General features: G+C 35.1%; 1 long non-coding RNA gene across 4 annotated transcripts; it reads right to left on the bottom strand.

Moving 5' to 3' along the window:
- Positions 1-5,091: 5,091 nt before the first annotated feature.
- Positions 5,092-10,493, bottom strand: LOC107007627. Of its 4 annotated transcripts, none has more exons than XR_003575745.1 (6): positions 10,365-10,493; positions 10,058-10,249; positions 7,626-7,783; positions 6,792-6,848; positions 6,211-6,374; positions 5,092-5,334 (listed from the first exon to the last, which is right to left on the bottom strand). It is a non-coding gene; the product is annotated as an uncharacterized LOC107007627 (long non-coding RNA). The 4 variants fall into 4 exon arrangements; XR_003575744.1 differs by having other exon boundaries at positions 7,626-7,811; positions 10,325-10,479; XR_001455136.2 differs by having other exon boundaries at positions 6,792-7,061; positions 10,325-10,479.
- Positions 10,494-15,760: the final 5,267 nt, after the last annotated feature.

Here is a 15,760-nt window from a genome sequence, read left to right as displayed (position 1 = left end):
CTTCTGAGTTTTATAACAGGTGGGAAATTGTTCAGTGTGGTGTGCTTCAGAGGAGTGCGGAGCAACGAGAAGCAGTTAAAAAGTCGCTGGACCAATGTATATCTATTGATGGTAGTTACAATACCCGAGTGAGCATACACAAGTCCACACTGCCTTTTGTGGCAAAATTCTGTTGGCTTCTACTTCGAAACAAAGTGTCACCGACTCAGGCAGGTAACATCCTCACTTAGGATAGGGCAATAGCAGTGGCAACGATTGTAGTTAGGCTAGAAATTGACTTTGCCAATTTGATATTAGCGGTGATTCATGAGACGGCCTTTATGACCTCCACCATTCACGCCTTTCTATGCTTAATATTTAAGTTGAGCACGGATGTGAGATTGCCAATTTGGCATTGTGATAGACTTCACCAACCAGCGGTGACAATTAACATAAGTCTTATCAGGGATGAGGAAAATGTAGCAGGACCACACAGAGGGCCCAGGATTGAGGTTCCTCCACTGAGCGAGAACTTGGCATACATGGTGGAGCTAGTCAAAGGGGCTCACCCTGACACAATAGAGAATGTTGACCCCACTACGGTATCTTTTTTCATGCAACCAGTAGGGCCCCCATGTTTGTCTTGATCCAAGGCACCATCTGCAGCATTGGTCTCTCTAGCTTGAGTCCAGAAGTTAGAGGCACAGATGGCCACCCTGGTCCACGACATTCAGCCTTGGATGCAGAAATCCATTGCTATAGAAGAGGACAACATTGAGAAGCGGGTGGCCAAGCAGGTAGAGCACCAAATTCAAGTGGTCCATAAATACCTTGACGCTTTTGAGCTGCGTGTTCTAGAACGACCAGCCCTTACCATTGACCTCACTACTATTTAGGCAGAGCTTGCCAACCTTAGATCCGATGTTGATTTCATCTTGGAGATGAGGGGGACTGAGCCAGAGAGTGCTCCCACTGAGATAGCAGAGGTCATAATGTTAGATTCCTTGTTCAAGGTCCCTGTTGAGCCAAAGTTTGAGCAACGAGTTTGTACCAAGAGTCACCTTTGTATCCACACTACTAAAGCCAGTGATGAGACTTATTCCAGAAAGAGAGAGAGAACAGAGATGGAAAGGGCTAGGAGGGCCTTTTATGTAGATGAGGAAATACAATAGCAGAGAGCACTAGAGATGGCTATTGAAGCTTACAGTTCTATACGGGTGAGCGGAAAGAGGAGCACTACTGATGGTGTAGAGTTAGATGTGGTCACTACAGAGGGTAGCAGAAGTGATGATCCTGCGGGTTCCGGGAAACCGGACCCACGTGTTGATATTCTTTGGCTCTATGCGCCACAAGTTTGCTTCACCTACCACTTTGTATCTTTTATTTCTTATGCATTGGGGACAATTGTAATATACTTTTGTTTGGGTGGGTTAAATATAAAGTGAGTGATAGGGTGAAGTCTGAGTAATCCAACTCAAAATCCTCTCTTGAGGTTTTTTGTCCTGCGTTCTTTTTCCCCAAGGAACTGTTTAATTTTTTGTTGAACCGGCATGTCTTAGTAAGTACAAGTACAAGCATGAAAAACAAAACATGATGACTAATGAAAATGATATCTTTTCCATTGTTGTGCTTGCATGTATAGGTTAAGATAAGTTGAGTTTGTTGGTTCTAAACATGACATAAATAGACACCCACTGCATGACCTTCAACTAAAACTTGAACTAGGAAATTTGATAATCTGGTAGTGCAACGATATGCAAAAAGAGTGTGAGGATATTTGAGCGTTCAAACAGTTGGTGCCTAGCTAGAACCTGCCCGGTTAGTCTTGTGAAGGGAATAAACTCTATAAACTAGGAAGTGATCATAGACCCTTGTTCTTAATAGCCAATATCTAGCCTAAATAGAAGTTGACAAAATGAAATAAGTTTCCCTTTTTTATCCAAATATGTTGAGCCTGTATAATACCAATTTTTTTTATTCATCAACTTACCTTACCAGGTCTAATGCTTTGGCCTCAGTCCCTCCTTGAACATGTGCACCTCGACTTAGGGCAAAAGCCTAAGTTGAGAGTGGCTACTGCAGAAAGTGACCTTGTCTTGGCCCTTACTCGAGTTTCGGTATTTTGTATCTTAACCCATAGAAACGCCATGAGCTGAGAGTGGCTATTATGAGGGAGGACCCAAAATGGGTATGAAAAGAGTTTGTTGTTGAAAAGAAAAGTTTAAGTGAACAAAAGATGTGACTTGCCGGGAAAAAAATGAAAGAACAGTTGAAAAAAAATATAACAAAAGAGAAAAAAGTTTTCTGAGAAAAAAGAGGAAAAAAAAGTGAAAGTCACATTTAAACAAGGAATCAAGGCAAAGAAGAGAAGAAAACATAAATAGAGGGTAAAAGTACGAAGATTAGAAGTAATGTCAAGGAGGGAAGAAAGTCACTAAACTTGTACCAAAATGTACCACACCTGACCGTGCGCCTACATTACAAGCCAAGAAAATCTACTGTGATTCTAGAGTCTAAAGTAGTGAAGCTAAGCTGCGAAAATAAGGGAAAACCTATGGTCTAAAGTACTAATTGTTTCTGGACTTATTCTTGAGTGCGAGTGTTGAAACACAGATACTTGTACCCAAAAAGCATAATTACTGTGTGAAAATTGGGATTTCTTTTAAATTGAGGGCACTCGTTGCATTATGAGAAAGTTGGTACCTTGGTGAGAGGCCATATAGTAGAAGTGTCTGTTGCATGCTGAATTTGTTTCAAGATGTGATCCTCATGAGTTGGCGTATCGAGCCTGAGAGCATAAGCCTACACCCGTTCACAAAAGTGTCGGGATTGATAGTCATGTGATTGCTAGAGCATAAAAATGTATACTTATGTACAAGTGTCATTTTGGGACCATATTGCGTCGCTTGAGGACAAACAACGAATTTAAGTTGAGGGTGTTGATGTGTCGTGATTTCACGATATTTCTAATGCATTTCACTTAAGAGTTGTGTGTGTCTAAATCCTTTTTGTAGTGATTTTAATAAGTTTTGGGTTTTATTTTGCAGGAAATATGTTTAGGCGGCAAGATAATAATACAACTGAAAAAAGTGCAGAACAAGACTACAAATGCAATAGACGGTCCATCGTTCAATCGATGGACCGTAGGTGTGATCATAGATGAGAAGCTTAGGACATTGGAGGAAAAATCAGGGAAATCTGACTAAGTGTGGAAGTACGAGAGACTGATCAACGGACCGTCCTGATGAACCCTATTTTGGTTCACAATATATTCCAGTACCTGATTTTCAATGATTCTAAGTATGGAGTTACAGAGGAGAATCGACGTACCGTAGATGGATCGACAGACCGTACTGTTGGTCCATTGTTTGATTCAGAGAGGGTGCCATCCAAGTACAGAAAAATATTCTAAGTCCTGACTATGGGAGGTAGTCTACGAACTGTCGATTGATCGACGGTCCTTCTGTTGGTTCATTGTTTGATGTCGCGTCCCTGAACAAAACTTTCTTATTTTAATTCTTTTATCTTTAGGACTATGTTTTATATATATATAGGGAATTAAAACCTTATTTAGGGGGTTAACTACTATTTTCTGTTTAGTTTTGAAGATTGGTTGTTGCAACCTTAACAATTAATTAATTTTAGAGATTTTTTGTTTGAAGAATTTTTCTTGAAATTCAAGTTAGATTTCAGGGTTTATTCTTCTTGTTAAAGTAAGTTCATGATTTCTTCATTTAATATTATGAATTGTGATCTAGTTAACATGGGTAACTAAATCCGCAACTAGGGTTGTGGGAACCATGGGAACTTAACAAAGTAATCGTAGTAATTAAAAAGTTTTCGAATAGTGTTGTTGCATGCATTAAGAATTCTTTCGCTTAGAAGTCTTTTAACGAGTGCACGTGTTAGAACTCGCCTTGTTGCTACTTGTTGGACCAAGGAGGTAGTAATAGGAAAAGGATTATCAACATATATTTAGTGTGATACTATCTAATAGGCTAGTGTCGATTGGTGCAACGTAATAACTAAGCCATACATCGATTATGACATCTAATATCAGGTAATGGTAAGGGTTAGTAGATTATACACACGTAGACGGACCAAGATGCGGGATGAAATTCTCTAAATACCGGACTAAGGATTTAGAGATACCTAACTTTTCACTTTTCATATAATACACTAGGAAAGAATTGCTAGTGTTAGGAATACTGCATGACGAACCTATGGGGAGCACATATACCCTAGTTACTCTCTAATCTTTATTGGACCAACGTTTACTTTTGTCCAATTTATAATTACACTGTCTCAGGAAATTTTGTTTCACAAAACCCCCCTTTTACTTGTATATTTAGGAGAGACATTGACTAAATGTATATAATCGTGAATTAAAGTTAAGTCTAAACCATTTTCCTCGTGGGATAGACCCCAACCTACTAGTTGGGTTTTATACTTGATCACGACATCTTATACTTATTTAGGGAGGTGTAATTTGACTCTATCATTCATAAGAGACAACCATAACAATTTAGAATTCACATAACACTACAGCATTTTATGCATATGACCACCCTTGTACAATGTAGCCTAAACTGGCAAAAAGTGTGGCCTTTAATAAAATGCTACACTTTTGAACTTTAAGCAAAACATTTCAAGGGGAAGCCAAAAGAAGCATAACTTTAGAGTTTAGGCAACACTTGAACCTTATCAGCTACGCTTAAAAGCGTAGCCTAAAAGGCAAAATGGCAACGCTTTGATATACTTCGTATAACAAAATTTTTATTGCATACAACTACACTTTAAAGCATTACCTTTACTTTCTTATTGCCCACAATTTTAAAGTGTTGCCTTTTCTATCTAATGTATGACAATGATTTTAATGTGTTGCCTTTTCTATATGATGTATGACACACTTTGAACTGTAGTCCTTGCTCATGTGCATACCACAATTTACAGCCTTGTGACTACAATTTAAGTGTGGTAATACTATTTTTGCTATAAAATATTTTTATGCAACAATTTCTTATTAAAAAACATCAATATTGTTTTGCTGTAAATAATCTCAAACATTAAATTGGCTAATAAATTATTCAAATATATAGATTTACAATAAAATTCAAAAGATAGTATGCCTTGTGTACATGCACATACCTGTAAAGCAATATTCTTATTATGTTTACAAAACAGTCCAAAAATTACTTTTACAATAGTTCAATTTATTCTAGCAATGAATATACTTCTGAAAATCAAACATAATGTATTCAAACTTTTACAATAGTTCAAAAACTCTTCATCATCCACTTCAATGAGATCAAATTGACTTGTTGCTACCCTTCAAATTTAATCACATTCATTTTCCTACACATTTAAAATGTAGGACAAAATCAAAATGCAACGGTTATAGAAGAGGCAAGAAATTCCAGATTAATTCCAGATTGCAGCGATTTTAGATTGGGGACTGCAGATTTTTTTAATTCACTTTGGAGATTCTGAGGCATATTGAAACCGAATTTAAGACTGAAGATTATAGTTACAGTTCCATAATAATTCCATATTGCATCTTTCGGTTATACATCAAATAGTAAAAAAAAAAAAGTTGAAAAACACTCAGATGGACTAAATTCGCATCTTTCTTCTAATTTATCAAATGTAGTTACTGTATAATCGTGTTATACATGATAATTAAACAGCTCGTCAGACAACTAAATTATTTATCGCCTATGCTTAGTAATATTAGGAAAAATTAAATAGATTCAGAAAAGACCATCAACTAGATTTGTGCATTTAGAATTAGAATGTATTATATTTCTTTATGACTGCTATTAAGAATCCAACAACATCATAAGACAGAAAGTAGACATAAATAAAGAGATTAATAACATATTAGGCTTGTAGAAATAAACACTTTTTCTATTTGAGAACGTAAGTAATAAGGCAAAAGGAGTAGACGAAAGTATTGTGACCGTATTATAGCAATAGCAATAGAAGAAAAATGTTGTAGTTTTGAACACACACAAAGTGACAATTAGAATTTTCATGGCTCTCCACTCAATCGCTTCACTATTTGCTAAAGTACAATCAAAACAAACTTACTATGTCGAAAGCCAGGTGACCATGAACATACAAATAAAACAACCAATTCCAAAGATTAGAAAAGATAAATAATATTTAAGGATAAAAGTTTTGTGCTCTAATTTTCTACATCACAAAATACACTAGAAATCAGTACATTACCTCAAATGTACAGAAAGTACAATGAGATGTCTTGTCATCCTTCTACAGTTTCGGGATTGCTTACCACTTTGTCTTTTCTACATTATCAGTAAATGACTAAATGATGCCACAGGTTCAGTGTGTGTAACATCAAAATGTGCTTTTGTAGGCTTAACAGTCATTTCCTACAATTTAAAGAGTATATATTCAAATGATTGAAGGAGAAAGGCAACAAATGAGTGCAAAAAAGAATAGCCCTGTAAATAAATTGAAGTTAACATAGAAGTTTGTAACATTAAACTAGATAAATCTGTAAACACTAATACGAATTCTTCAATTGATTGTACATTATTAAACATGATTATCCAACAATCAACATGAACTAATCAAACCATACAAATTCTCCAAGTGTTAACGCTTAACAAAGCTCATACACTACAAAATTAACAGAGACTTCGAACAAACACAACCACCATTGCATCAGATTGCAAGTTGAATGACAAATGAAACCAAATTAAACATTGTACCACTCCAGTGTATGTAACACTATATAGCCACATATCCAACAAAAAAAAAGTTAACAAAAGCTTGTCAAGAGTTACCTGAAGATAGCCACATAGCTGAAGGAAAACTTCTATTTTCTAGGCAAGGCTTCTTTACTACAAAAAATTAAACCAAACCATAATGAGTCGGTGATACTTCCATTTGTGTACGCAGTATAGAACTTCTATGAACTTTTAATAAAGGAAAAGAGAAGTTATGATTTAGGGATATCATGGAACTGTCATCATGGGAATTAAATGTATTAAGACATTGAAACTTAAATTATAATCTCCAACTTAACTTATGCACAAAGTATAGCAGGTCCCAACCTATAAAACAGAAAGATTGCAGCATGTGGGCATTAGAAGTATGATAAATACATTGAATACTTATCTAGGATAAATCCACAAATTAGGGTGGCCATAGAATTCACCATTTTCTTCAACACCAATATGTAGACAACCCTATATATTAACCCACATAGATAACAAGAAATGTGAAAGCATTTGCAGTAGTTTCTTACATGAGTACAACCAGTCTCTATATGAAAGCTACATGTGATAATACCTTCAGAAAGCAAATACGATCACAAACCAGCAAAGGAAGCATATATAGAAATTGCATGCTTGAACTTTCATCAAAGTGATCGGGACAAAACGATTGTAAATACTACTAAATACACTATATGCAAATATATGTAAGCATTCCAACAATTCATATAAAAAATGGTTGCATGTGTTTTAGTAGAGTCTTTCATACACAGGAGCTCACACTTCACCAATTAGTAAGGTACTAGTTAAAAGTCATAGACATACATAATTTCATATTGGCTAGTAGTTATAGTTACTAGTAAAATAAAAGATAGACTAGCTCAAAGCGCCATTTCTGCTTACAACGCAGCATGTTCATCTTCTTCAGTTGTACGCTTCCGAGGAATGGGCCGGGCAGCCTACTTCCCTGCACGAACATGGACTGGAGAAGGAGCAGCTGTAGTTGCTGGCTGAAGCAGCTACTCATGTAATTCTGCACCTTCCAATTCTTCATGTTTTGCCTCCAATTCATCCAACAACATGTCAAAGCTAGATGAGATACATACACATTTTATGTGATAAAGTACTCTTGCATAAAAAATAGACTGTCCAACAAAAGAAGTTCGTAGAGCTAATACGAAAAGCTAATCTAGCATAAGATCAGGAACCTCATCAAATCAATTGATGCACCTATTGGAGTAGCTAAAGCCTCATGTATTTGTTTGATATTCTCTGTCTATTCATTTATTTCACTTATTGTCACACATCATCAATATTTCTATAAATAATATGCATTGTGTAATAAGAGAAAAGAAACAATAATAACCCAATATACTCCAGACATCACATGAATGAAGTATAGGGTAAGAGCAAATGATAGGAAAAACTAGTAGACATGTGCTTCAACAATTTGCCGTTAACTAGATAGAGTGACTTTGTTACCTATGTTACTTTCTGCACTTCTTTCATTCCAGAAGCTCCAGTTTGTATTTGTAATTATCATGTAATTTTAGAATAAATATAATTGTTTCCTTTGCTGTCAAATATGGACACTATCTTATGGAAGTTCAAGCTACAAAATAACCAAATAGTATGACTAATTGTGCCCTCGAGCATAAGAGAGGCACCAATGCACATGCAAAAGAAATATGCAAAAACAAGCAGAAGAGAGGCATCAACGGACATGCATTACTAATACATATACATATTTTTACACACACATATTTTTGTTTATAAATTTGGATAGATTCTAAACCCAACACAAAGGTTCGTATGCATAGCGTAGTTCCAGAATTACTATAGATTGGAGGTTGTTGAGGGAACAAATTAGGTTAGTAGGTTTGTCTTGCTATCTGTCCATACCAGTAGTCGTAGTATTGCTTCTGCAATGCCTTGCCCTTCGACTTCTTCCACTATCTATTTTTTTCTTTTACTTCAATAATCATATTAGTTTGATGTACTTGTTCATAATGCTTTATTATGCTTTCAGTTCTATTTATTCTTTCTTCTGGACTGTTTATCCTTGAAACAACGTCTCTACCTATGCGGTAGGGGTAAGGTGTGTGTAAACTCTACAATCCCCAAACTCTACTTTGTGGGAATACAATGATATGTTGTTGTTGTTGTCAAATACTGAACCGCACTGTCTAGGCTAACAACTTGGATAACATAAAATAACCTAAAAGATATTTTCTTTTTTTTTTGGCAACTTGTTTTGAATTCTCAAAACCTCCCTAGTATTTTCTCCAGCTTTTCACAGTACTTTTAGCTCTAGACTAAAAGAAACAACATCACAACTAAAAGAAAAAATTAATTTTAGTTGTAACAGCATCTCTAGGTTATCACAATATCCTACTTCCATCATAACCAAAAAACGGGACTATCTTGAAATCGAAGAACCAACACTTCATAATTGATATGCAAAACATGTTAGCATTTGCCACCTGCCCTCACATGGTAAAAGCAAAAGGATCCTAACTAAAAATTGTATGGTAAAACATACCATTGAAACAAAGCAACCTTCAACAGTGTATTATGAACTTAAACAAAAGTTTCCTTTCTAACTTGGAATTTGTAATAATGTGCATCCTACCTGCAGTTGCACAGTGCTCACATTGTTGATTAACACATGAAAGAAACAAAAAAAAATCATTATGTTCCTCCGAACTCTTTTTTGCAGTCCTATCAAACAACATGTTGTGAGGTATAAACTCATCTCAAAATGGCACTCTATCTTAAAAGTCTATCTCAAACAAGTACTCTGCATACACTCCTAATACATACTATCTTAATCAGAAAAACAGAACTTCACGAAAAAAAAAGGAAAATCAAGAGGCCAACACTTGTAAGAACTTATAATCCAGACCTTGTAAAACCATCAAACACATTTCATAATCCGAGTGATTATTGGAGCAAAGAATATAAGTATGAGCAAACTTCACTTTTCTAAATCTATTACATGAAGTGAAAAATAAAACTTCTAAACTACCATGTAATGTATTCGTTAGCTATTTTTTTTAACTCAAGGAATATTCACTGTAAGAGTTCAAAATTGATTACATGAACTCAAACTTTTGGGTGATTTCAGCCCTAATCGGCTTATAAGCCTAATAAAAACGAAATTGTCAAGTGAAGAATCAGCCCACTTACGCTTATTTACTGATTACAAGATACACTCCCAAAATCAAATGATGAAGCTAAGATACGAGCTACACTCCCAACAAATTGTATCTAAAACATAATAATATTGAAACCCTAAAGCTAGAATTTAGACTTTCAAAGATAGAATTTTATACCTGATAAACCCTACTTCAACAGAATCATGTTGTCAGCGAGAAGTATGATGTAAATATTGTCCTTTAGCGAGAAGCTCTTCAGCTGTTGAGCTCCTCAATTCTATCTGAAATCGTATTCTTAGCTTCAGCTCTGTCTGAAATCGTGTTCTTAGACAACAAACCAAATTATCGATTCCTTCTTATTCTCCTCCACTAAACACAAAACAAAAAATCAATCAATACTAAGAAGACAATTTTTAGCATTACATAACAATGAATCGAACTCACGCTTGACGGAATTGTTATCGGAGAAGAGAATCGAACTCACGCTTGACGAAATCATTATCGGATAAGAGAATTAACTGACGTTCTCCCCGTTCTTTTGAGAAAGAGAGAACTCACAAGTGTATTTCTCACAGATATTTTATGTATTTTATTAAAATTAATGTTTTATTAATTATTATTTTTTTGCCTATAAAAACAGGAGAGAGAGTTAAAAAAGTTACACGAGAGAGAGTTAAAAATGTTGGAGGGAATCTGATATTTTAGTGAAAAGAATTAAAAGTGTTGTCATATATGTAAATAATTGATGTCATTTATATCATATTATGACAAGATTTATAAAGTGTAGCCGATACCATCAAAAGGTACACTATACAAGTGTTGCCAATATTATTGTTGCCAAAATTTAAAATTTTAGGGTACATTTTAAAAGCGTTACAAAAAATATTTTTGGCAACACTTCTTAAGCGTTGCTCAGATTTAGTGTGGTTGTAGGCCTAAAATAGTGTAGTGTAAGCATTTAGACTCCCTACCAAAGGTTATACTATGACTCACTTAAGTAAAACAAGAAGAGAACTCACACACCCTCTTCAAGCACACCTAAGTAATCCTTAAGTCTACCCAAAGTAAGATTATTCCTTACATTACAATAATACATAGTTCCATGTTCTTCAAGTAACCCATTTTCATCATTTACACTCTCCACCTAAAGTTACTCTAAGACTCACCTAAGTAAGACATGAAGAAACCACCCATACACCCTATTCAAGCCTACCTAAGCAATACTCACCCATACACCCTATTCAAGCCTACCTAAGCAATACTCAAAGCTACCCTAGGTAAGAACCTTTATATTCGTAATACTTTAACTAAGTAAACAATATTCATTAAGCCATTAAGGGATAATCAACAATTAGAGGACCTTACATAATGGTCTAGGAGGACCTAGGGAACTTACCTAGCATCTTCGAAGCCTACTCGTGTAATGTATAGATAACGTCCCATTCCACTACCCACACGTTGTACAACCTATCCAATAACTAGAGTGTACATCCCATGTGATAAGATTAGGCAGTAACCAACATAGGTAATACTAGCTAGGTATGAAATTTAGAGTCTACCCTACCCCAAAGACGGTGTTCTACTTGCAAAGGGTAGAACTACGGTGCATCCCATGTTGGCACAAGATTCTAGTATATAAAGATTTTATTTGTACTCTTATCATATCTTAAGTAGAGCTACTAGCACAAGGATATCTATTCAGTGATTTTCCTTTGTTCTCATAGAGTAATAATTCCTAAGGTTTATTCGAGAAGGTACCATCACTATACTTTACAAACTCCTAATACTTTTTCTTCCAAGAATGGGTCTACTAGGGTTTCCACCCAAGGACAATTAGGGTAGCTCTTATGACTTCGTTATAGATGTTTTCATGCCATTCCAATCAACCTAACCCTAAGTCCATCTTTCCGATCAAGAAGGACACCATTACGGTTTTTCACATCAAGCCTTCTATTAACCTTCTTTTGTATATTCAAGGTCCTTATTCAACCTTCTTTTCTTATTCAAGGTTCTATGTTCATGAACTTCTTTTTTTATTCAAGGTCCTATATTAGTCATCACTAGAAGGTCATCATCTTTTGTCTACCGATCCTAGACTTTCATTCATTATTCATTCATACACATACAAGACAAAGGTTCCTAAGCCTACTAATTCAAGTGTTCAGTTTTTTTACATAACTTTCATGTATCAAGTACAGGGACCTATATCAAACAATCAAGACACACCATCAACATATCACGTATTCAATAACATTGGAGTACCATGTGGGACAACTAAGTCTACCTAACAAGATAACCTATCAATACATATAGAATCATCATAGTCTATCATATTCACATATAATCAGTTAGAGGCAATCACACTTTCACCTCACATATACATATGGACATTATCATCCGTCACCTTGATCATCTATACAAGCTATAAATTGATAATAGCATAATTCACATAATAATAGACACAAGGCCATGTTCATAGCAAATATAACAACTAAACACCACCACCATAAGTGAACCATACTAATCAATACAATTCAATATCAATTTTATAATAAATAGAGGAATTAGGTCAACTCACAACTTCCAATCATCATTGTCACCATTCCTAAGCTTTTTCAACCAATAAACTTTACAAAAGCTCTTACCAATATCAATGTAGACAATACTGAGCCAACAATCAATCCATATCAATGATCCAAATGATATCCTCATTATATTATAGGTTAGACGCAATTCTATCATGATCTATAAATAATTCAAAAACCCAATAAAATCTACACATTAATTCACTAATATCAAGCCATGATCAATTCACCCTTTTTAGAGACAAAACTAGGAATTCAGGGAATACACAGGTTCAAGGAAGTTTTGATATTAAAATCACCAATTAACATCAATCACTTCTTAAAACATTGACTTAAATCTTTTCAGGCAAGACCCCATGCTTAGAATTCAAAATAGGAATTTCTATGTTTTTTAACATGTTTGAAAAGCCTTTGGAAATGGCTCCTTGAATGAGAGAAGAGTCAAGGATGAAATCACCATATCTTAATTGAAGAATTCCAACGAAATTGATGGAAAACAATGAAGAACTTCGAATCCAATCTTCAACCTTGCTTCAAGCTTCAACGGAGTCTAGAAAAATCTTTCTTTAGATCTTGGGGTTTTGATTTTAAATAATGAGGTATAAATATAGGTTTTAGAGTATTAACTAACTTAATATACCATAATAGACCCAAATTAACCGTCCATTACTTCAGTAGGACCCTATTATATTTCTTAAAACACCCTCACCTTGGCAGAGACACCTACAAAAAATTATAGGTGTTAATCAACGGACATAATGACGGATTGTCGACCAACCAATGGACCGTCCTGCTGGTTCGTGGTATTGGTAAGAGATACAAAAGATATGGGGTTAAGATCCCACCACTAAGTGTGGTGCTATGCCCCCTATCGATGAATCATTGATGGAACAAAGGGGCGCAATGGTGGGCGTCGTTTGGTGTGCTTTTTGCAGCTTCTTGCAATGGTTTGGGTCTTCCTCAAGGACCCTTAGGGTTGTCTTTGCAGAGTCGTACCCAAATGTTTAAACCTTAAATATGTTAATATAAGTTTTACGAACCTCTCCTATCAATTTGGACACCAAACAACACAAAAAACATGCAAAGGAACACTAGAATATACTAGCACACACCAAGGCTAACTTTCGGATATCTTGGTCGTTATTGGACATTTGATTTCAAAACTCCTCAAACTAACTTCTAATAATTATATTCATCATTTATAAGATCATATTAACTTATATCACACATGATAGGCTCTATTTTATCCTACTTCAATTTGAGGGTTGTAACGTCAATAAAGATTTGGACTATCTTTGTGAAATTTTTTATTTCCACACTACTTTTCATATATATGCGAGGAATGATGTATAAGGTCTTGTATAAGACCTATGAGAGGTCGAATATGCCATGTAACTTCTAGGGTATACCCTTCGATCGTTACAAATACAATTTAAGTAACAAGTACAAACAACTAAGTCTATCAACACAAGATACAACATCATTCTATAAACATTCTATTTAGTCCTCATCATCATATATCAAAAACATGAGAGGAAGTAAATTCAATCATATAATTATTGCACCCATACAATATCAAATAGACATCACATTAGCACCTTCACTTTATACATTCATTAATACTATATCATGACAATACAACAATTCACATAGTAATGCTGACAAGGCCATGTTCATAACATTAGTAACAATTACACCGCCACCATTAGTGGACCATACCAATCAATAACAATTCGATATCAATTCTATATTAAACAAAGGAATTAGGTCAACTCACCATGTTCTAATAACCACAATCACCTTTCCTTAAACATTCCAACAAATTAAGAAAACAGGAGATCTTACCAATGACAATCTACATAAGGCTAGGCCAACAATTCATCCACATGAATGATCCAACAAAACTCAATACATATTTTAGTACTATAAGGCAAACGATGAACAACAATGATCAACATATAATCCAATAGCTTATAACAATCTAAACATGAATTCAACGTAATTAGATCATGATCATACACCCACCTTAAAACAAAAATTAGGAGTTCAAGGAATACATAGATTCGTGGAATTCTTTGTCATAAAACAATCAATTAGTATTTATTACTTCATAAAACATCAATTTAAACCTTTTTATGCAAGAAGCGATGCTTAGAATTCAACACAGAGTTTCAATGTTTTTGATGATCTTCGAAAAGCCTTTGTAATTGACTCGTTGATTTAAATAGGAGTCAATGGTAAAATCAAAAACTTTACTAGTAGAACTCCCACTAAATTGATGAAAAAATAACTGAAATTCTTCAATCCTAGCTTCAACTTGACTTCAAGCTCCAATGGAGTCTTGAGAGAACTTTATTTGGGAGGGGGGTTTGATTTTTAAAAGTGAGTTCTATGCGTAGATATAGGTGTTTAAACTAACTTAAAATACTTTAAAACACCTAAAATAACTGTCTAATACTCAATTAGGACGTGGGGTAAATTTACTAGTTCACCCCTATGCTAGTCGTAACTCTTCAGAATTGCAGGTGCCATTTGATGGTCTTCCATCGATGGGGCATTAATTAAATGAGAGACCTTCCTTCTGGTTGTCCTTCTTGACCGAGGCTACTCATTTGTTAAATAAGAACCCACGACTAAGCGTGAAGCCACAACCTCTTTTTGACGGGGTGTAACACTATGGAAAACCTAACATGATGAACCAAGACTTGAAACACTATTTCCAGGGCTAAAATAATGTATTAAACTAATTAAGAAGTGATAGATTAAAAACATTAGGAAACAACAATGAATTAGTGAAATTTATACTAGTGTGCCTTGGCGTGTTTCGTAAGGTTTTAAGAGTCGAAAATTAATGAAAATTGGTAAAAAGGTGTTAAACATATAGAAGAAGGTTTTCAGGGTCGAAATGTCGGGGTATGAATCCCCAAGGACCACCCTAAGGGTGTTTGGAAAGGATTCTTCCATTTGACCCAAAACTGTCAAGTTGGACAATGTGCATCCACGAGCCAAATGAAAGGACGTCATTTGATCGACGCTCCACCGATGGCTCCATTGGTTGACACTTCACCATTTCCCATAATGGACAAAAACACAGTTTGTGAATCAAATGACATATTTCCAATTAGGTAAAGTTGTTTTATCGACGCTACATCGACGGTGTCACGACCCAAAACCGGGCCGCGACTGGCACCCACACTTACCCTCCTATGTGAGCGAACCAACCAATCTAAACCTTAACATTTCAATTTAATATCAACAGAAAGTAATGCGGAAGACTTAAACTCATTAATAAAAG

This window comes from Solanum pennellii, chromosome 12 (assembly GCF_001406875.1).
Source record: "Solanum pennellii chromosome 12, SPENNV200".
Lineage (NCBI taxonomy): Eukaryota > Viridiplantae > Streptophyta > Magnoliopsida > Solanales > Solanaceae > Solanum > Solanum pennellii.
This window is presented reverse-complemented; position numbering and strand designations above follow the sequence as displayed.